Here is a 22,892-nt window from a genome sequence, read left to right as displayed (position 1 = left end):
TTGTGCAGTTCATGCTTAACCGTGTTCATAAGCAGTCGTGTTGTGTTCTCATAACACAAGAGCTAATGTTTGCTCCGAGCAGGTGCAAGGAATTTGTGGGCTTGGCTCTAATCTGTTTGTGGTGTACTACTATGACCTGTTGGCAGTGTTGATGCTCACTTAGTATTGACCGTTGCCAGTTTTGTTGTTAACGCACACACACACAGACACGCACATGCACACGCACACACACACACACACAGACACGCACACACACACACACACACACACGGTTGTGTTGTCGTACAAAGAGTTTGCTCGTGATGACAGAAGTCATTATTTTGCTATAATTTCTCTCTCTCCCTCTCGTTCTGTCTCTCCCTCTCGTTCTGTCTTTCTCCCTCTCATGTTCAAGAGACAAATTAAAAAAAGGTAAACATGATGAGCATAGCACTCTGTGTCCTCTGTGTCCTCGGTGCACCTCATCCCAGCACCACTCTGTGTCCTCGGTGCACCTCATCCCAGCACCACTCTGTGTCCTCGGTGCACCTCATCCCAGCACCACTCTTCTTCTGGACTCACTGGCTGTTCGTGACTTGTCTTATTGGCTTAGCCAATAATGGCTCGCGAGTGTCTGCATGGCCGCACCTTAGCAGTGTGTTCCTCTGCAAATGGGAGGAAAATGACCATCTGAGGGGAAAATATACCATCTGTTCAAAAGGCTCAGACACCCTGTCCTCTCTGCGAGAGCGTTCATCCTCTAAGTGGATCTACAGGACCAGTATAGTATACCATTTAAGGCTGAATTATACTTTGTTCAGTTTGTTGTATGGTGGTTTGTCTCTGACTTATAGAATAGAACAAGCGTGCAGTGACATAAGACAATACAGAGGGTGGGGTGATATGGGATAAGGAAAACTCTTATGACATTTCTTCCGTGTATACCCTTCAAAATATCGTCCGGCTTCCGCTTTCCACCATATTGGTGTGTTGGATGCTGGGAATTCTATTTAGAGAGTAAAGAGTTTATTGGAAGAGTGCAGTTGTAGACTTTCGTAGCCAGACAACTATTCCACTACTCCAAAATAATCAAAAAAATAATGCTTTTTGAGACTTTTCCATTGGTTCAATACCCTTTACAGACGTAAAGGGTGTTTAAAAATATTTTATACTTTACATTTTAATTTTTAATTTCTAAGCAGCAAAGCCATGCTTCAATTATTTAGGAGGAGAAATGGAGGAATGTGCGTGACTGTAAAGACAACTGAAGTGTGGAGGAGGCTTCACATCCGCTTGGGAGGCAACAGTCTGGCCACGCAAAACTAGGTACTGTGAATGTAACACACACGCACGCACACACCGCCAGGGAGCTGTCTGTATTTAGTGTGTGTGTGTGTGTGTGTGTTGAGGCCGTAGAGTGAATAGGTGAGAGAGGAAGGCCGGAGGAGAGAGTCCAAGGAGGAGGAGTGATAATGAAGGAAGTCAGTGGAGTCCTTCCTCCTCTGTACTTCTCCTTTGCTGTCATCTCTTAAGGCTCTATAGCTCACTCCTTACGGAAATGAAGGTTCGGCAAGGTAATTAGAACAAAATGACATCGGGAGCAAATGAACAAAACATACTGTATTGCCTGGCTGATTAGTTTGGGCACTTTTTGGCAAGATTTTCCAACCAGCCAAACATGGCCGCAGATGACACCACGTTGTGCGTGATTGCTTGTGACTGATAGTGTTTTATTTTCTGCTAGCGATGACAGTTTGGCTGAGAGGTTGTCTCAGGAGGTTAGGAGGTGCAAACCTCTATAATCCCTGTCTGAGCTATACTGCAAAGTGCAAACGCAATGAGACAGCATTCGATTAGAATGTTGAGACTGATAGCATAATATAGCGCACACTAGTGTGTCACCAGAAAAGACTACATCGGACTTCAGAGGGTGATGTAAAACAAATAGTGGAGATCCAGATTCCAGCCTAGGTGTCATCACCATTCTAGCACTGTAGGCTACAGTTCAGCACAAAGTGGAGCCGCATTGAGTATAAAAAAATGTTTTCCTCAAAGAACTTATTTGGTTTTGGCAAGGCCGAAAAACAAACCGGACTTCTTTTGAAGTATGCTGCCAGCTTTGCTCTCAGTTTTTCCACCCATACAGAGAGAGACCCTCACCCCCCCCCCCCCCATCGTGAGCTGAGAGACCTGCGAAATCAGAATTGGATTATTCTTTCAAGCCATATGTTTTTTTTCATGGGTCTACATAGCGATCCTGTAGGCCTGGGAGATTAACCAGGCCCACCATTCGACTCAAGAGTCCCTCCTGATTTCTATGTCACCATGGTGGCTGGCAGTATTGACACTCGTGCATAAATTTTTTTTTTTGATGGACCCTCGCTATTGACGCGCTGATGACTGACCGCCCACCGTGGCTGAGACAGAGAGGACACTGCTTAGCATACATTTGAATATGCAAATAACACCGGGGAGTTTAGGATGTGCAATTATCAAAAGTGTGCGAGGCTTTGAACGATACCACCCGTGCATGCGCATTGTGAGAGTGGGGAGGAGAGTCACTAGTGGCCGTTGCCAAGGCGTGGCAGCTAATGTAGTCAGTTAGCTGACAGTAGCAGGCAGTCAGAACACATCTGAGTCAGGGTGTGTGGTGCAGAATAAAAAGCAGGACCCCCTCCCTCCCCTCCCTCTCACTCACTTCTCCTCCTGTCAGTCCAGGCAGGGCCAAGAAGACATTTGCTTCCCATCACTGCACAAATAGAGCCATATTAGGGGATATAGCTGTTCAGTTTTTAACAAAGCATCCTTCCTTGTACTTGCTGTGTTTGTTTTTTCTTTTCTTCCCTTGTGTGGCTAATCTGAGTTGGCACTATAGTTTAGCCAGCCTCCTGCTCAGCTGGACTGTATGGGCTTTTTGTCTCTCCTGGCCAGCTAGTTCCTGAAATCCTGGCAAGCTAGCACTCCACCAGGATATGTTGAAGAGGCTGGCCGCTAATGGACACGTGGCCACCTTCCACCTGTCCGGGGAGAGCCTTCTGTTTTGCTAATGCCCGGGGCTACTGGCAAACACACCCTGCTGCGCCACTCACATGTTCCCAACACTACCCGCTCCTGGTGCCACCTGGACCAAACTAGCCAGCTCACTTAAAAAACAAAACAAAAAAAATGCCACTTGCTGCTAAAAGCTGAAGGCTGAAGCTAACATGGAATGCGCTAGCTGGAGTTTTGCAGGTGCTAACTAACCAGCCAATACTGTCCGTCCACGGTAGCCTGCTGGGTGCTAGCCGTGGGCTAATCGGCAGAGGACTGTGCCCGGGGGGGTCGTTTCCTAGTCTGATTATCAGACTAGGAGAGTGGGCAGGCTCTATGTGCTGGATCCAGGCTTTTCCAGGCAGGTTCAAGTGCAAACCATCTCTCCAGGCTTAGCCTGTGTGGCCTGGTTGCCCAAACCCCATGAGTCATGCTTCAGCTCACCTGCACAGCCTCCAGCGCAAGGAGGGCACAGAGGCAGAGAGGAACGGAGGCAAGCACGCTTTGAAAACAAATAATAATTTATTTTTTTGCAGCATCTTATACCCTAACTGATCTGACCTAATCAATATGTTTTCAAACTTATATTTTCTTGATAAATAATGTAGTCTGACTGTTGCTGTTCTTCCTCTGCTGATGTCTTTTGACCGTCTTATGTGGGAATGCAGCAGGGCTCCGTTTACTGGTAGTCATGGAACAAATCGACGCGTTAGTTCAAGTCAGCTGTGTGCAAGTATGTCGTTATGGTAGCTGTGTGTGTGTTTTAATGATTAAGAAACTCTGTAGGTCTACTGTGTATATTTGTATGTGGGTGGTGATGGTGGCTGTGTGCAGTTGTGTGTGTGTGAGTGTGTGCGTGCGTGTGTGTGTGCGTGTGTGTGTGTGTGTGTGTGTGTGTGTGTGAGAAATCTCTCCTCTCCATATTCTCCACACATGAGGGGATCATCTTGGTGTACAAGCCTGAAGGTGTGATGTGATGGGGGTGTGGAGAGAAACTCCAAGCCCACATTGGACCGGAAAAACACATAATGCAGTCCTACAGAAATATGGACCGGAAAAAACACATAATGCAGTCCTACAGAAATATGGACCGGAAAAAACACATAATGCAGGCCTACAGAAATATACTGAACACCATGCAGTGGTGGAGAAACACAATGCAGGCCTACAGAAATATGGACCGGAAAAACACATAATGCAGGCCTACAGAAATATACTGAACACCATGCAGTGGTGGAGAAACACAATGCAGGCCTACAGAAATATGGACCGGAAAAACACATAATGCAGGCCTACAGAAATATGGACCGGAAAAAACACATAATGCAGGCCTACAGAAATATACTGAACACCAGTGGTGGAAAAAGCACTCACGTTCTTTGCTTAACTTAATTTAAAAAAATCTTCTAAATCCTCCAGTTTTCTGAAAAAAATATTTTCACGATTTTTCGACCTACGACCTACAAGCTCGTAGCACGCCAGCTTGTAGATCTGCTATTTTTCAATAGCTATACAATAACATTAACATAATTAATAACATAATGTTTAAAACACCAAAAGGGGTTCCCACCCAAAATGGGTTAAGTAAAAGTATCAATACTGCAATGTAGATATATATACTCTGTTACAAGTAGAAGTCCGGAATTCAAAATGGACTTGAATAAAAGTAGGCCTAGTATTGGTATACAAATGTACTTAAAGTACCAAAAGTGCAGTAAAAAGTACTTATTATGCAGAAGGTCCCATTTCACAAGTTTTGAATACAAGGCTTTTGAAACAGCAGATCCACAAGCTCACAATTTGTCGCATCGTGACACATTGTGAGCTCGTAAATCGTCAGTGGTTATTTTTTTTTGTTTTGTAATAATAATACAAATCTACAAAGTAACTAGTTTTCAAATAAATGTACTGGAGTAAGTACAATATTTGGATCCGAGACGTAGTGGAGTAGAAGTAAAAGTATTTGAAATGGGAAAAGTAAAAATACTTCAAAATTGTTACTTTACACCACTGCTTAACACATACCCTGGACTGACAGAACTATCATTGCTATCGTAGAGTAGAAACCTCCTATATCTCCCCATTTTCTTTGAATTCTTTTTCATGTATGAATGCACTATTTTATAGTGCCGAGAATAGACGATCTACAAGCTCACGTATTGTCAACTCGTAGATGTGTTACTTCCGCTAAGTGTCTTTTTACATTTTGGAAAATATTTGCTTATGCCAAAATGGGGACGCCGGGTCTGTCTGTGGGTCTGTGGGTTAAATAATTATTTAACCAGTGAAAAGAAACAAGAGCTTGTGGCTAACTAATAACTACATTGCATCCATCTCTCTCTCTCTCTCTCTCTCTCTCTCTCTCTCTCTCTCTCTCTCTCTCTCTCTCTCTCTCTCTCTCTCTCTCTCTCTCTCTCTCTCTCTCTTTCTCTCTCTTTATATTTCCTGAAAAGTAAAGGGTTTGCACCTACAAGGTTTTCCTATTTCCTATGCTGAATACAGAAATACGCTGAACATATACGTAGATAATATACTGATGCTGTGAGATGTAATCCTCCCTGAACTGTATAGGAATACTTAGGTTACCACATCAACGCTTTAAAAGTGTGAAAGATGTGCTGTCAGCGTGTTCACTTCAGCTATCGTATATCTGTCTATTTATCTGTACTGTCTGTAACGTACAGTATACACGCACAGTAAAGGGTAAATGGTGCATCGCTGTGCATTTACATACATAGCCTTCATCCAGTAACATTCTCAGTGATGAAGACTTTGTGTATAGAAGGCAGAACGTCCTTGCCCTCACGCATGGAAGTCGACGGTTCATTCTGTGTTCTGTGCACGCCGCGTGCCGTCGGTGCAAAGAGTCCGTTAGCATATCCCTCCAACCATTGTCTCTAGACAATGAACTTGACCTGACTTTTTTCCCCCGCTTCCCACACAGAAGCAATTTTTACCTATAGCTGTGTGTGTGTGTGCGGGCTGGAGGAGAGAGAGAGGGAAACAGGGGTGTGGGGCGTGACATGGTCCGAGGTACTGGACGGGGAAAGTTTAAACATCACAACCTGGCCCAGTATGCCCCGTAACACGCACGCACGCACACATGCACACTGTGAGAGCATGTGTACATGCACGCACGCACGCACACATAGTGAGTATAGAATATCCCACACATCAGCCGCATGCGCTCGACAGATACCCTGAGAATCACTATGATTAACGACCTCCATGTATAGAAAAAGGAGAGAGAGAGAGAGGGAGAGAGGGAGGGAGAGAGAGAGAGAGAGAAGGAAAGATAGAGGGAGGGATGGGGCCGTGGAGGGATGGAACGAGTGCATGGAGGAGGAGAGACCCCACCTCACTGTGAATGTCACATTCCCATCCCACGCTATTATTAGAGAGGAGAGAACACACACGCACACACACGCATGCGTGCACATACACACACACACGCACGCGTGCACATACACACACACATGCACACGTGAGCATGCACACAGCACAGCACATATTATGCTGAATCTACTTTCTCATTCAGAGCATTGATCCCAGTAGAGACAAGATAATAATTATCAAGCATAATATGTACAATACTAATACTGTGAATACTATACTACCGCCTCAACTACTACAGTACTTACGGTCGCAACTTCTACTACTACTACTAGTACTACTTTTAATACTACTATTACTATTACTACTATATTACTATTACTACTACTACTACTTGCAGACTGGCCTGGACTCCATATTGACACGGAACTCTGTATTATGTGCATAAAAGGGGCGCATACACGTACATACAGTCAAAGCCTGGGTGCAGCGGTTAATGCATAACCAGGTATAGGGCATGCATTTCCATCTTCGTTCCCGAGAAGGCCTGGTGCCCCTATAGTAATAATAACATTAGATAAATAATATGCTAATGGAGAGCAGCAATGGCTGCAGGAGGTAGAGCAGCCGCCGGGGAATTGGGAGGTTCCCGGTTCCATCGCCGGATTCCCTTGCGTTACTGTCGAAGTGTCCTTGTCCTTGATGAAGAACTGCTAATGGAGGAGCGTGCGTGGTGGTACCTTGCATCATGTCCTCCCCTCAATGTGTGGGGGAATTGGTGAAGGTACAGTACGGCACATTGTGAAGCACTTTGAATAACGGTGCTATATACAGTAAATACATCATTTAATAATAATAATAATAATAATAATATTACATATTACATAATATTACACTTTATACAACACATTCTACAATATGTGTGTTTCTCAAATTTACAGCAAATGTACCTGTAGTTGGACTGAGTTGCACATAATGTAAATAGTATAGAGCTCACTGTACTCACATCCCTCATAGCCCGTCCCAGTGGGTAACATACTGTATCCAACTCTGTTCAAGGACATTAACGGCCCCGTATATGTCCCACCTGGGCCATTCCGTCTCTCGCCCTCCCCTTCGGTCACTAACATGAATACCGGGTCATTTCCCCAAGGGCTCCTGGCACCACCTCACCTTGAACCAAAACCCCCCCATCCACCATCCTTTTATGCCCTCTCCGAACGCATGACAAACTAGCGGCTCGTTTTGGTCTGCGAAGGTCGGGAGATCCTGGATGCCCTCTTGAGGTCACAGTGCTCCTGAGTGGCACCAGGCGACATTGGAGGCCCTGGAGGAACCTGAAATGCACAGTTAGTCATGTACGTGGAGGGGGGGGGGGGGTGGGGGGGGGGGGGGGGCTCTGGTTAGCTGGCTGGCTTGCTGGCTGACACAGCAACACTTCGGTGCTGGTTAAGCCCGAGCTCTGCCCTGCAGGCTGCAGCCCAGCTCCTCTGATGTGACTGTCACCATTCAGTGTCAGGATATGTGGCAGCTATACGCGTTAGATGTTTCCTCAAGGACCACAGTGACCTTCAAAGACATTCTATTCTGCCAGAGCCTATACCATTAGGCAGAGTGTGGGCAGTCGCCTATAGGGCGCCATGAGGGGGGCTGGGGTGGTTATCCCAAACCCCCCCCCCCGTTTGTTTTTACATAAAATACATTTGAAGGAAATACATTGAAATGTGTGTGTGTGTGTGTGTGTGTGTGTGTGTGTGTGTGTGTGTGTGTGTGTGTGTGTGTGTGTGTGTGTGTGTGTGTGTGTGTGTGTGTGTGTGTGTGTGTGTGTGTGTGTGTGTGTGTGTGTGTGTGTGTGTGTGTGTGTGTGTGTGTGTGTGTGTGTGTACACGTCTTTCCGTATAGCTCTGTCTTTGTGTTTGTGTAAGCTTCCTTCTCAAACATCTTAAAATACTACTGGCCCTACAGGTTGACCGAAGTGAGTCAATTTCCTTCCCCTTACACACACACACACACACACACACACACACACACACACACACGCACGCGCGCGCACAGTATTCCAAACATACCAGGTTGACGTAGGCCACTACATTGGCCAACTTTACAGAATGCAGCTACTTCATGGTGTTCTGTATAGTATCCCACAATGCAACACAGTCGTTTCTGATTGCACTTTCACAATAATTGACCCTTTTCACATAGGGTAGGGTAAAGACAATTTGTAGCTAATTAAATTAATGAATCTGTTTTATGTAGCGGTGTCAAGGTTCAAGCACTAACAATAGTCGAACGTATTCGCTATGTTTGCTAACTGAGGGAACATATAAGGCTGAGGGAACATAGGGCTGACCCCAATCAGACGTGCCCACCGTTAATGTTATTAGCTGCAGCTGTGTTCACCCTGCTACGGCACTGTGATGAAGGCAGCAGTGGCAACGGTGCCAGTGAGTAGAAAAGTAAGTAAGACCACTGCACAGCCTTTCTTTACTGTCTCTATGCCTCATTGTCTGCAAAACGTTTGCCTGAGGTAAGTGAACGTCTCTCATGACAAGTTTGTGAGTGGCTTTGTGGCACAGCTGAACTTAACGGCCTGGTGACTCATAATGTGTAGTGCATTACATGCTAGGTCCCTTCTTACAACTGTCATTTTGATGGATAAACCCAGCGGATGGTAATAATATTAATTGTGGCCGTGTTTCATTTAGGTGCTTGTGTGTGCTTAGGCTGCTAGCATGAAGTTGACTTTACAGGAGATGGCATGTAGCAACACCTAAATGAAACACGCAATTAATGTTTTTGCCTTCAGCTGTGTTTATCCATCAAAATCCATCAAAAGTGTGTTGTTGCTGCGTACTACGAGAAATAGGTTAAGTATGAAGTGCAGCACCTCACAACATGGCAGCCCCCAACATGGCAACCCCTTTTGGTGTTTTAAGCGTTACGTTAAACTTTAGCTATTGAAAAATAGCAGATCTACAAGCTCTGCTATGAACTTGTAGGTCTGCTATTCATGAAAAATCGTTAATGTGCCTCAAATCTTTCAGAAAACTTTTTATTTTTATTTCGACGTCAGGCCTGAATGGGTTAATGGACAGGTGGTGCCATCTTGTGAGGTTCACCGCTAGGCTATAGAGCACCGAAGTGCTCTATAACCGAAGTACACGGGTTCATGTACTTTTTATTTGCATTGTAAATCCCCATAGGGGAATTGTAGATCGCCTCATATAAGAACTGTTTTTTTTTTTTTTTTTTTTAAGATTTTTTTTTTGCGGCTTACGCCTTTTATTGATTTTTGAAGGGACAGACAATAGGCTGACAGGAAACGGGAGAGAGATGGGGGAAGACATGCAGTAAAGGCCGTGTCGGGTTCGGGAGTCGAACCCGCGGCACACTGCGACTGGATTACCAGTCCGGTGCCCAGACCGTTACGCCACGGCCTGGGCCTATAAGAACTGTTTTTGAAAAATAAACAAATCATCCAGGCCGCTTCACTCGTATGGATATGAAGAATCAACTGACTGAGAGAAAACACTAACGTCACTATCAAATATGACTGACTCTTCTCTGACAATATCGCCGACATAGTTTGTTTACTTTTGGACCACAATTCTTATATGAGATGATTTTTAAGATAAGCCAATGTTATTCTCCATAGAGAAAACTTCCATGAACCAGGGGATGAGGTGACGTCAGCACTTCGGCGCTCTTTAAGCTCCTTGCTCTTATATGTGGCAGCTTGGGCCATGTCAGGGGCTTGAGGATTATGGGGTTGTCCAAGTGTAAGGCAAAACAGCAAAACAATACTCCTCAGTCTCCTCATAGGCATTTGATCTATTTGGAGGAGAAGTTGCTTCCTGGCAGACGGAAGGAAGTGTGTACGAGCGATGTTGAATCATGCGTGTTGTTTACATTCTGTACATTCTGATCTTGTTTGGATTCATGCACTGAGACACATGTTATTTTGAGTAGCCTACTATATAGAACATCAGAAGTAACTAAAAAATGATTCTTTTTATAAATGTGGACTTTATTGTTTAGAAATTTAAATGTGTTTGTGTTAGCATAGTGCAGAGAAGAAGGTGGAGGAAGAACATTTGCCATTTGGCTATAGGTATATTTGACAAAAAAATTATATTAGATTCTGTCTAAAAACAAATGTGTACTTTGAGCATTAACTGTATGCACCACATCAATATATAAATATGGACTATTCAGGAATTGAGTGTACAGTAGGTTGACTCGATCCCACCTGACCAAAATGATTGATTGCAAACCTGTAACAAATGCAGTGTAGATAATGTAACACCTTCACTGACACCTCTGCCAAGCAGAGCCTCGTTAGCAATATTGAATGATGAAGTTGAGGTAATGACCCTCTCTGAAACGTAGATAAGAGTAATAAGAATAGAGCTCTTATGTATATTGATGGAAGAGCTGAACCAAAGTGAATAGTCTACCACACATGCATGCAGAACACCATTCAAACCCCACATCGTAATGTATGACTCATCATTTCAATGTACATTGAATAATCATATTGATTTGATATTGGTTTTTTTCTATTATTCAGAATTGTGCTTCTAGACATTTATCCTACACGATTATCCCATTAAGACCTTTTCTTCAAGTGCCTTCTATGTTTTTGAATCAGGTTTGACAGGTGTGTGTGTGTGTGCGCGTGTTTTTTAAAAAAAAGCGTGTGTTGCTGCTATACATGCATATTATAGCTAGAATCTAAAATGACACGGATGCTTACCTGATTTAAATAGGTTATGATATTGAATAGGCATCACAAAAACATGGTTGTTCATTGGTTTTTCAGTGGTTCTTTGGGGTGGTTAAGACAACAACCTGTTAAGCCCTGTATTGTTCTTTAGAGATGATGTACTGCAGGTTCCTGAGCTTATATGTTCAGATATGGATACCATTGCATTTAAGTTGCTGGCATATAGGCAGTATAGGAGAGTTCTCACATGCCCCATTTTCAGTTGACAGTCACGGTATGGACCGTTCTCATTCTTGACGGAATAGTCGAGTACAGTATACCTGCTACTCATGTGAGATATGACCGCAGCATGCAATAGGCCTACTAGGCATTTGGTGATGAGAATGATCAATGTATAGCATCCACATCTCCTGAGTCCTGAGCACCCCTCAGTTCACACTGACTGTTGAGCTGCAGTGAACCGTATGATTGGCCAATTGATGCATTATCTTACTTGGCTATTGTTCACAATTTCATTGGGACCGGCAGATTACCTCTGATGCGCGCACAGCCGCACACACACACACACAGACACACACACGCACACACGCAGACACGCACGCACACACAGACACACACACACACACACACACACACACGCATGCACACACGCATGCACAACTGCACACAGCCACCATCACCACCACATACAAGATATAAATATATAGACCTACAGAGTTTCTTAATCATTGAAACACACACACAGCTACCATAACGACATACTTGCACACAGCTGACTTGAACTAACGCGTCGATTTTTTCCATGACTACAGTAAACGGAGCCCTGCTGCATTCCCACATAAGACGGTCAAAAGGCATGTATTTACTAGCCTGTCCTCAGCAAGTGGTCACAATTTCAAACTGTCACAAACTCACAATCACATGAATATCCATACTATCTATACAAGTAAGACGCGCAAACGCGGGAAGCGAACGCAGCTCGTGTGTGTGTGTGTGGTTGTGTGTGTGGTTGTGTGTGTGTGTGTGTGTGTGTGTGTGTGTGTGCTACAGCTGCACCCTGTGTGTGTGTGTGTGTGTGTGGGTGTGTGTGCTACAGCTGCGCCCTCTGGTGGCGGGCGGGTGGTGTCACAGCGGGACAGACACACAGACACACACACAGACATGATCTGCAGGGTCTCATAGTTAGTGCTCATTGCATTCGCAATAAGGCTATATCTATATAAGGCTATATATATATATATATATGTGTGTGTGTATATCAGGGTTTCCTGCACAATGTTGTTGGCATGGCGCTGCGCCATGCTTGAATTAAATTGCGCCATGCCAAGCTTTTTTTTTTTTTGGGGGGGATAGTGAGGGGGATAGTGAATCATAGTGTGTGTGATATGAAATGTCCAGTACCTCCCCAGTGCCACCCCAGTGTCTGCCCAGTGTCTGCCCAGTTTCCGCCAAGTGCCTCCCCAGTGGCTCCCCAATGTCCCCCTGAGTGCCTCCCCACTGCCTCCCCAATGTCTCCCCAGTGGCTGCAGTTTCTCCCCAGTGCCTCCCCAGTGTCTCCCCAGTGCCTCCCCAGTGTCTTCCCAATGCCTCCCCAGTGTCTGCCCAGTGCCTCCCCAGTCTCCCCAGTGCCTCCCCAGTGTCTCCCCAGTGCCTCCCCAGTGTCTTCCCAATGCCTCCCCAGTGCCTCCCCAGTGCCTCCCCAGTGCCTCCCCAGTGTCTCCCCAGTGCCTCCCCAGTGCCCCCCCAGTGCCTCCCCAGTGCCTCCCCAGTGTCTCCCCAGTGCCTCCCCAATGCCTCCCCAGTGCCCCCCCAGTGTCCCCCCAGTGCCTCCCTATGTCTCCCCAGTGCCTCCCCAGTGCCCCCCCAGTGCCTCCCCAGTGTCTCCCCAGTGCCTTCCCAGTGCCTTCCCATGTCTCCCCAGTGCCTCCCCAGTGTCTCCCCAGTGTCTCCCCAGTGCCTGCCCAGTGTCCCCCCAGTGTCTCCCCAGTGCCCCCCCAGTGTCCCCCCAGTGCCTCCCCAGTGCCTCCCCAGTGCCTCCCCAGTGCCTCCCCAGTCCCCAGTGTCTCCCCAGTGCCTTCCCATGTCTCCCCAGTGCCTTCCCATGTCTCCCCAGTGCCTTCCCATGTCTCCCCAGTGCCTCCCCAGTGCCTCCCCAGTGTCTCCCCAGTGTCTCCCCAGTGCCTGCCCAGTGTCCCCCCAGTGTCTCCCCAGTGTCTCCCCAGTGCCTGCCCAGTGTCCCCCCAGTGTCTCCCCAGTGTCCCCCCAGTGCCTCCCCATGTCTCCCCAGTGCCTCCCCAGTGTCCCCCCAGTGCCTCCCCATGTCTCCCCAGTGCCTCCCCAGTGTCCCCCCAGTGCCTCCCCAGTGTCTCCCCAGTGCCCCTGCAGTGCCTCCCCAGTGTTCCCCAGTGTCCCCCCAGTGTCTCCAATAGCAATACAAGAGCAATAATACAAATCAATCTTAATTTATTAATCAAATTAATTAATGAATTAATCAAAATTAGGCCGCGCGCCAGAAGGTCCCCCCGCGCCCAGCACCATGCCAAGGCCTTTTCCTGCAGGAAACACACGGGGGTGCCCACACTTTTTTGATTCGCGAGCAACTTTCAAAATGACCACCTCAACCAGATCTACCCCCCCAAAAAAGTGATATCCCCCTTGCTGAAAATGTATAGCGGTGCATTTGGGATGGGAAATAGAGGGGAGGAAATGGAATTAGTAGGGTTTTTTTGTAACTAACTTGATAATGCAACTGACATCTCTGCTCAACACTCTTAACAATGTATTGCATTGTGGGTTTGAGCTGACAGGCTCTTTTTGATGTCAATCAATCAAGTCACCTTAATTCAAGTGTCGGATGCCAATTCTTAATTTAATTATATATATATATATATATATATATATATATATATATATATATATATATATATATATATATATTTTTTTAGGGGCATGCCATGTGGTCTACCTGCACAGCCTTTGTGATCTCACGATCTACCTTTTGGGCACCCCTGCTTGTATATCATGTAGGTCCCAAGTAGGCATGAATGCTGAAGCAAGATTGCCGCTCACTCAAAATTCGCCTCACGTTCACACATCACATCACACCGCCGAAATCAAATATGCCGACGGGCACCGCCTGCACATCTCATAGATCTGAACGGGGCTTTAGCCACCTCTAATGGTTCTATTTAGCACCGTTTGTCAAAGGAGCTATTAAGCAGCAAAGGTTCATAAAGCTAGGTGTGCAGTGGATTCCGTCTAGCTCCGGGAGGTGAGATGCCACTGTGTTTTAGATGATGAGAACGGGGATGATGACGATGATTAGATGGGGGGGTTAATAGCTCCGCTGGAAGTAGCTGAACACCTTGTCTCCTCTCACAGCTCTCATCTTCTCACATTCACTATAATTTGGTTCATTTGAAATATGTGAAAACGACAGATATGGATACAGAGAGAGAGAGAGCGAAATGGCGAAGGAATACTGTGGAGAATGAATGAAAGTATAGATCTCAGTTGGGAGCAAACAAAAGAGTAGAAAGAGACAGACAGACAGACAGACATTTTGCAGGAATATAACGGCTAAGCCAGCCGGTGCGAAATATATAAATCAAAGTCTCACATCTCTCCCTCCCATTTTTCTTTTGAGCTCCTTTTGTTTTCTGTATCTCTTGTCATCCCCCCCCCCCTTCCCCCCCCCCCCTCCTCTGTGCCGCCGATATATCCCATTTTCCCGTAGCTTCATCCTGGATCCAATTATCCCACAGAAATCTGTAGCTATAGGAACGACACCATGGGTTTGAAGACCGGGAAGTCTATAGTGGCTCTGCCTGCTTGCTCAGCAGTTATCACCCTGAATGGAGATGGAAAGAGGGACGAAGGAAAGAGAGAGAGACATGGATGGAACAAGGAGAGAGAAGGGACAATAAGGAAGGATTTGAAAGATGTAGCAGAGGGAAGAGAGCGTGTTGGGATTAATGCATCACATATAGGCGTAAAGACTTTTATTTGATTTTTTTTCCCTTTCAAAATATATACCGTGCATACAGTAGGTAGAGGGTGCTGCAGCTTCTGAGTTGTTAATTTCATGGCATTGATGAATTTTAAGCTTCTAAATTAACATCTTGTTGTTGTTTACGCTTAATTCAGAGGTTCAGAGAGACAATGTTGAGAGAGAAAAGCAATAACGGAGAGAGGAGAGACACATGAGGGGTCAGGGGTCAGTCTAACCTGCTCCATCTATTATTACTAGTGCAGTGACCCCCCCCCCCCCCCCCAACACCCCCCCCACACACACACACACTCTCTCCCCCCCACACACTCTCACACATGCATGCACGCGCGCATGCACACACACACACACACAGTTTGTACACACCTCCGACTGACCGTCAGGCGTCAGTCAACCCCCCGCCACCCTTGCCCCTCTCTTTCTCTCTCTCTCTCTCTCGCTCACTCGCTGCCTTGCTCTCTCCCACGATGTTAAGTTACACCTACAGTATATCCTGTTAAAAACCTGGGTAAAATATGCGGCATTGGGAGGTAAAGGGGAGACACTTTATTGTGAAGTGACGGCAGGATGAGGAGTGGTGTTGCGTGCAATATTGAACAGTCAAAACTATTTGTATCAATGCGCCTGTATCAACAGAATAATTATATCATAGGAAAATATGGGGGCCTCATAATTTGGTCTTGAAACTGGCCTCCAGATGACCCCCATTGAACATATAGCATAACTTATAATGATACTAATTTATTCATTACTCTATGAAAACAACTTCACAAACACTGAGAAAGCAGTAAACCAAATAGTTAAAGTTAAACGGTTTATGTCTGGAGATTTCATGACGCCTTGGTGCCTTAAAAACCTGTGTACAAAACAATATATAAAAAACACAGACATTAACACCTGCAAACAAACAATAGGACATTTTATGTAGGTTATATTCTCTTTGTAACGTTGATATTAAACCACATGGGCATAGGCAGACAGAATTCTGTGTGGGAAAATGAAAGGCGAAAGGCACGTTTGTTACCGTATGAAACAGAAGACTCTCTGCTTTCATAAGAAAAATACTTCTACTGTAATAATAATGAAAATCACACCCCTGTGAAGTGAGCAGTGCAATGTTGCGCAACATTGCACTGCTCACTTCACAGGGGTGTGATTTGCATTTGTTCAACTGTGCTTACTTCACAAACAAAACAAATGCATTTGCACGCACGCACGCAAGCACACACATATGCATGGGGTTGCATGCATGGACACAAACAGACACTCTTGTAACTGTACATATATCAATCCTCTGGGGGTATGCTTATGCTATATGTACATGCGCAGACACAAGCGCACGTACCAACACACATGAGCACACAAACACGTGCATGCGTGCCACTTTCTCCTATCGGCAGCCTAGCGAGCTCCAGGCGTGAATGAGAAAGTGACGATAACGAATGCTGTCACCCTCTCTCCTTTTTAAACGCTCTCTCCTGGGCATTTCCTGTGAAATAAAAAACACTTCGCTTAGCATCACTAACAGAGACAAGACAGCTCTGACGGAACATGTGTGGAGGGTGAGAGAGAGAGACAGAGAGAGAGAGAGAGGCCGACACCACTACATCCGTTACAACTAAGACATGTGGAATGACATACAGTACAAGGAGACGGGAGAAAGAAAGACGAGTATAGTTGCCTGAGACTGAGAGACAGTAGAACAGATAAAAGTGTGAGATACAGAGACAATGAGTGAATGACTGCCAATTGGTTTTGCACTTTGCCTTATTTACACTACTTTCTCCCATATATTCCAGTCAAACCCGTCTCTCGATGGTCTAAACCCAGCTCACGTTCCATATTAGTGGGTGAACAATCCAACGCTTGGTGAATTCTGCTTCACAATGATAGGAAGAGCCGACATCGAAGGATCAAAAAGCGACGTCGCTATGAACACTAGGCCGCCACAAGCCAGTGGCTGTGGTAACTTTTCTGACACGAAAAGTGTGACCCCCCCGACAAGAGTGGTGCGTTTCCATATCGGCCACTTTCGCCGTTTGATTTGTCCTAATGTTGGTGCTAAATAACACCAGGGGGGGGATCTCTGAGCAGATGCACATGGGCATGCATGCAACTCACATGCACACACGGGCACTCGTTATTATGCAGCAGAGAAACTTCTTATTATGAGGATCGGCTTGGCACATTTTGTTGCCCCCCCCTCGGCTTGTTGCCCTATGCACAGTGCGTACTGTGCGTATGCCCAGCGGCGGTACTAACATACACACGCACGCGCCATTCCCTAGAGTAGAAAACAAAACAAGAAAAAGCATAACACAGTTGCTTAATAAGTGCCCAGTGTTTCTCCTATCAGCATTCAGGAGCACGACTATCCAAGTGGTGTGTCAGTTTTATTTGAGCGCTCTGATAGGTGATATGTTTGGGGCAGTGAGGCGGCAAATTGAAAATATATGCTGAAGTGCTGTGATGTATTCAAGTTCATTTCTCTGAGACGGGGGGAATCTAACAACCCGAGTAAGGAGGGGAGGGGTGGCATCTTCCTACTCATTCCGAGTGCGTGTGTGCGTGCGTGCGTGCGTGCATGCGTGCGTGCATCTGTGTGCTTTGACATCATGTGCTTAAAGCACTGCCAGCAGTGACAGAGACACTGACGCAGCAAACCAATGAACTCACTCACTAGCTCGCATTGGACGCACGGACGCGCACACACACACACACACACACACACACACACACACACACACACACACACACACACACACCTGTCAAACCTGATTCTAAAGTGACTGTCTGCAATGACAGTAGGCTGACTCAATGAACTCTGTGGCAGGAATGCACAAGAGTCTATCTTTATAGAGAAATAAACTTGACTCTGTACCTCTGTGTGCGTGTGTGCCTGTTTTGCATGTTTGTGTGCATGCAGTATATGTGGGTGTGTTTATAGTTTTTTTTGTCTTATGAGCTCTGTTCCTGAACCTATCCGCTATGCTCTGAGCTTGTGTGTTTGCGTGCCAGCGTGTGAAAGTGTTCATGGTTGTGTATTTACGACGTGCCTGTGAACGTGTTCTTGTTTGTGTGGTTGCCTGCGAAGGTATTCCTAAGCCATACAAAATGGAGTTCCTTCCAGCGCTTTCACATTCTCTACAGTTTATTTATGTTGACATCACAATGGGTTGTTGTTGTGTAGATGTGACTGGCACAGAATTTATGATGGATTCTCCACTGTCTTCGGCATGCTGCTGTTACTATCGTCGCTGTGCGTGCGTGCGTGCGCGTTATTCCTACAGTGAAATTCTTGAGGTGAGTGTGCTCCAGAGTTATAGCTGCGTTCTGCCAGCTTACCACTGGAGTAGATTTACAGGCCGGAGCTTCTGTGATAGCAACCTACAAACACACCTGCAGGCACAGGAATGCATTAAAGGACAACTAAACTCTGGGAAACCGATGAGAGGACTCAGGGGCTGACCTGATTTAACACCACCGTCACCTGAGAACGTGGAATAATAATCGTTGCACAATCATCACAATGGCTGTTACGGCGCAATGCGATCCAGTCTTGTGTTTAGGAAGCCATCCAATAAGAATCATTGATGCAGCGCTTTGTGCAATTAGAATTGCCATTATGAATCTGTCCAATCTGATGTATTATTTTCTTCCAAACTGTCCAAACAGTATCACTAGTACAAAGCCATCCAATCAGAATCGCCATTACAAAGCCATCGTATAACAATCAAAGTGATCCAATCAGAATGGTTAGAAAACCATACAGCCAGGACTGCCATATAAGTGCCATTACATTTGGCTCCAACCAATCACAATCTCTAAATCATTAACCTCCCGAGTCCTTACAGAATAGGTGATATGATTGTAATGGTGAGCATGTGTGTATGATGAGATGGCAGGTTTAATGTAGCTTGTGATGGGTCGTTGTGATTCTGTTTCATTATTATTGCAGTACTGAGATCTACGCGGTATAGCAGCATATTTTTGTGCAAGAGAGAGGCACGGCAGAATGTTGGGTTGAGCGAGGCAGAGAGAAACAGTACCCCGGTGAGCCAGAGATTGTGTGACCTGCTGTCAGAGAGCGGACATCACAGAGGGAAGCTGGCTCGCATGTCACAGAGACAGAGCATCCGCGGCTTAAACGATAAGTCCTGTCACCGGGTCACTCTCCTGTCTTTTCTCTCTTTTTAGAAAAAAAATATATAGTTTTGGGCTTTGTCTTGCCGTCTTGCCTCAACCTTTTTCGCTCCCTTTCTCGACTTTAAGTGCTGCAATCATCTCATTTCCTGTAACCTCGCTGCACTTCTGGGCACCAGCGTGCACATTTTACGCCTGGGTATTTTTTAAGGCAGGTGCCTTTTGAGACCTACTTTCGTCTCAGAGAGACGAACCATTCCTCATTTTCCTTCCACCACGTACATCATTTGGAAGTCGTGGCTCATCGGCCAACCATTTGCATTTTGCGATGAATATGGCTCGCTGCTTTGCATAGCAAATGTGTTGGCCTGTTCTCTCTGTGACAGCATCTATTCAAAACCCATCTCTATCACAAAACCTCATTTTTTATCACAAGAGACTCACAGCAGTTGTTTGGCTTCGCTCCCTTTACAGGGATAACAAATGAAACCGAGAGATGGAAACATTTGCGCTGGTGGTATTCTGCACCCATCTCCTTCTCGCTCTGTTTTTCTGCCCCCGAGACCAGCCTTATAAAATCTCCCATTAAAACACAGTCTGAGCCCTGCCATGTTTTGGCTGTGCAGCACGCCCCACCAAATATTATTTTTGTGAGCCAGAACCCGAGAAGAGATTAGATGGGTGTCCACAAACCATGTGTGCTGACATCTCAGTGCTGTGATCTGCTCGACAGGAACACTGGCTGAATTGCATCTGAAGGCCTCGCCATAGGGGCTGAAAAAATTCAACGGAATTGAGAGAGAGAGAGACAGATAGAGAGAGAGATGGTGGTGGAAATGTATAAGGTAATGATATTTATTGATCAGACGCTGTGCTGAATTATAGGATATAGAAGCTGGCCAATATAGTACCAAAGTCCTAACGTCACTCGTCTCCCATTACCCCTGGGCCACGGATTGGCCTGAATAGACCACGTTTTTTTCCATTGGAAATATCTTAAAAAACAGGGATGCATTATATTCGGGGACTATACTATGTGACATGTTCAATGTTCTTTTTCCACAAATGAGTCTTGAAAAATGAGGGAAAAAAAACTAGATTTCCCTGGCGATATCGTCCCTGATGATATTCAGTGAGCTCTGAGATTTTGACTTCATGGCTATTGGTTTGTCTTGGACACAAAAAGAGGGACTTGAGTCTAGTCGCGGCACTCTTCGAGGTGTGGCATGGTGAAATACCGGTGCTTGCACTGGCGTACAGTAGAGCATGTTGGCCGCTGTCTGATCCAACCTGGAATCACCAGTATGGTCTTTGTGAAAACATTGTGAAACTGACTTACAGTACATGACTGGTTGTCTCCACCAGGCCGAAGGCATGGGGGGAGAGTATGTTTTGCACTCCGTCCGTCCGTCCGTCCGTCCGTGTGTGTGTGTGTGTGTGTGTGTGTGTGTGTGTCCGTCCGTTCGTGTGTCCGTGAGCAGCTAATCTCGGCCACCGTTAACCCGGCCGTTGCCAAATTTTGCACACACACTCCCTGGATGCCAACGATGAACCTCTGCCCCAAAATTTCCAGAACGGCCTGTTATAGCGCCACCAGGAGGCCGCTTTGTGCAAAACAAGTTTTTGCACAGTACACCTACAGATTTTGCAAATTGGTACACAGTCTCTCTAGAGACATTCAACGAAACGGGTCTTTCAGATTTCTCAGACTCCATCCTGATTTGTTAAGATTGTCTTCCAAAGTTCTCATGAACACATCGCGTGATTTCCGTGAAATTGTGCACGCACATTCCCACTAGGCCGAGGAAGAAATGCCACTAATTTACTTTTGTTGCCCTTTTATCCAACCACCAGATGAAGGCAAGCTGCAATGTCCTACATTCCTATCCTGGTGGAGACCTGTGCCCAGAAGGGCACTTTTTCTAGTTAAGACTGATATGAGGTTAATAAGGGAATTCCGTGGGCGGTTAAGACTGAGATTAGGCTTAGATTTAGCCACTACGGTTAGTAAAAGTCGGACAACGTGACAAACGGACAATGGCTGACAACAATGTCAGTTGAAATGTGGAAATGTCCAAACTGGCTGCATTGAATGGTGGTGATAACGGCTGACGACGGGACATTAAATACGGAGATAATATCCGGAACCGCTCGATTGAGCTGTCGGGTTGGCACGCAAACACAGTACAGTACTCAGGTTGCAAGGCATTTGTGGCTCAGGAAAGCACCTGTAGACATTTTACCCTGTCTACCCTGCATTTGTTTGCATGTAGTTGAGTGTTAACCTACCAGTATATACATCCTAATGAAATGTCACAAGGGCCCCTTTGGCCTTGTGTAAGTCCCCGTGATCTTATATATCAAAGCATCACACACACACACACACACACACACACACACACTGCACATACACACACACACTGCACATACAGAAAGACCGTCACCCACACAAGAATGCACGCACGCGCGCCGCTCGCACACACCCAAGCAGAAACACCCATGGACAGTGGACACACACGCGCCACGTCATATGCACGGCACACAGATCCTGCATGGTGTGCTCATCGCCATCGTCTCCATCCAGACTGCAGTGCTTTGTTCCTTAACTCGCTGCAGCAGTTCACTTTCAGTCTGACTGCATCATTGTTTCATCTGAGGGGAGGCCGGCCGCGGTACAGGTACTTAGTACAGCAGGTGCATTCTCCCACTGAGGCAATCGCAGCCTCTGGCGCCATGCTCCAAACACCACTGCCTCCCCATAGCCAAGGCTGGATGGGGGAGCACAGATCTGGCTGATAAAATACTTGGCTTGGAGGTGTGTGTGGGGGGGGGGGGGGGGAGAGAGAGAGAGAGAGAGAGAGAGAGAGAGAGAGAGATGTGATGGAAGGAGGGGACAGGGAAGAAGGGACTTAGGGAATTAAAAGTATGGAAAGGGAAACTAGCGAGAAAGAGAGAGAGGCATGTTCCTCATAAAGTGAGTGCTGTTTTGGCTGGAGGGTTGTGTTTTGTGCAGATGTGTGCAGGGTTTTTTGTGTGCTTTTTAGTTTTTTCGATGGAGAATGTACCGTACGCCTCATATCACATAGGCTATGGGTCCCTTTGTACAGTATACACTCAGACTTAAATTAAAGCTCATTCCATTGCAGACTCCATCAGTATGCTTCCCGTGCCCCCCCCACCCCACCCACCACCCCCTCCATCCCATCTCTCTCTTCTCTCGTCTCCATTCATTTATTTCTCAAGTCTTTGACATTTTTCAATTCTCCACTCGTCTGAAATCTTTTGTCTCCTGATCCCTGCATGGGCTCCACTTGAAGTCAACCCACGCTGCAAAATCCTCGGTGTAAATGTGGTCCTTTACTTGTCCATCTGGGTCCATTTCTGCACTCTCCGGATTAAATTAACACAGATGATTTTACTGTGCTTGCGCAAGGAATGAACACCGGCTACTTTACTTCGTATGTGTGTGTGCATGCGTGCGTGCGTGCGTGTGCGCACACACGCCCAGGCATACTTGATAAGGGGGGGACTTTTATAAGCATGCACAATGCAGCCTCACATACTCTTATCTCTCTCAGAGGGAGTTAATGAGGATCTCACACGTGTGCGTGCACGCCTGCGCACACACACACACACACATAGCTATCTTCTCATTCCACCTAGAGTCTGACA

General features: G+C 46.1%; 1 protein-coding gene across 3 annotated transcripts in view; it reads left to right on the top strand.

Moving 5' to 3' along the window:
* Positions 1 to 22,892, top strand: part of pcdh1b (protocadherin 1b) — a 280,262-nt gene that overhangs the window by 144,917 nt on the left and 112,453 nt on the right. The window lies entirely within an intron of this gene.

This window comes from Protomyctophum parallelum, assembly GCF_964188405.1.
Source record: "Protomyctophum parallelum genome assembly, chromosome: 16".
Lineage (NCBI taxonomy): Eukaryota > Metazoa > Chordata > Actinopteri > Myctophiformes > Myctophidae > Protomyctophum > Protomyctophum parallelum.
The sequence above is the reverse complement of the archived record's forward strand: the minus strand, read 5'-3'. Positions and strand labels throughout refer to the sequence as shown.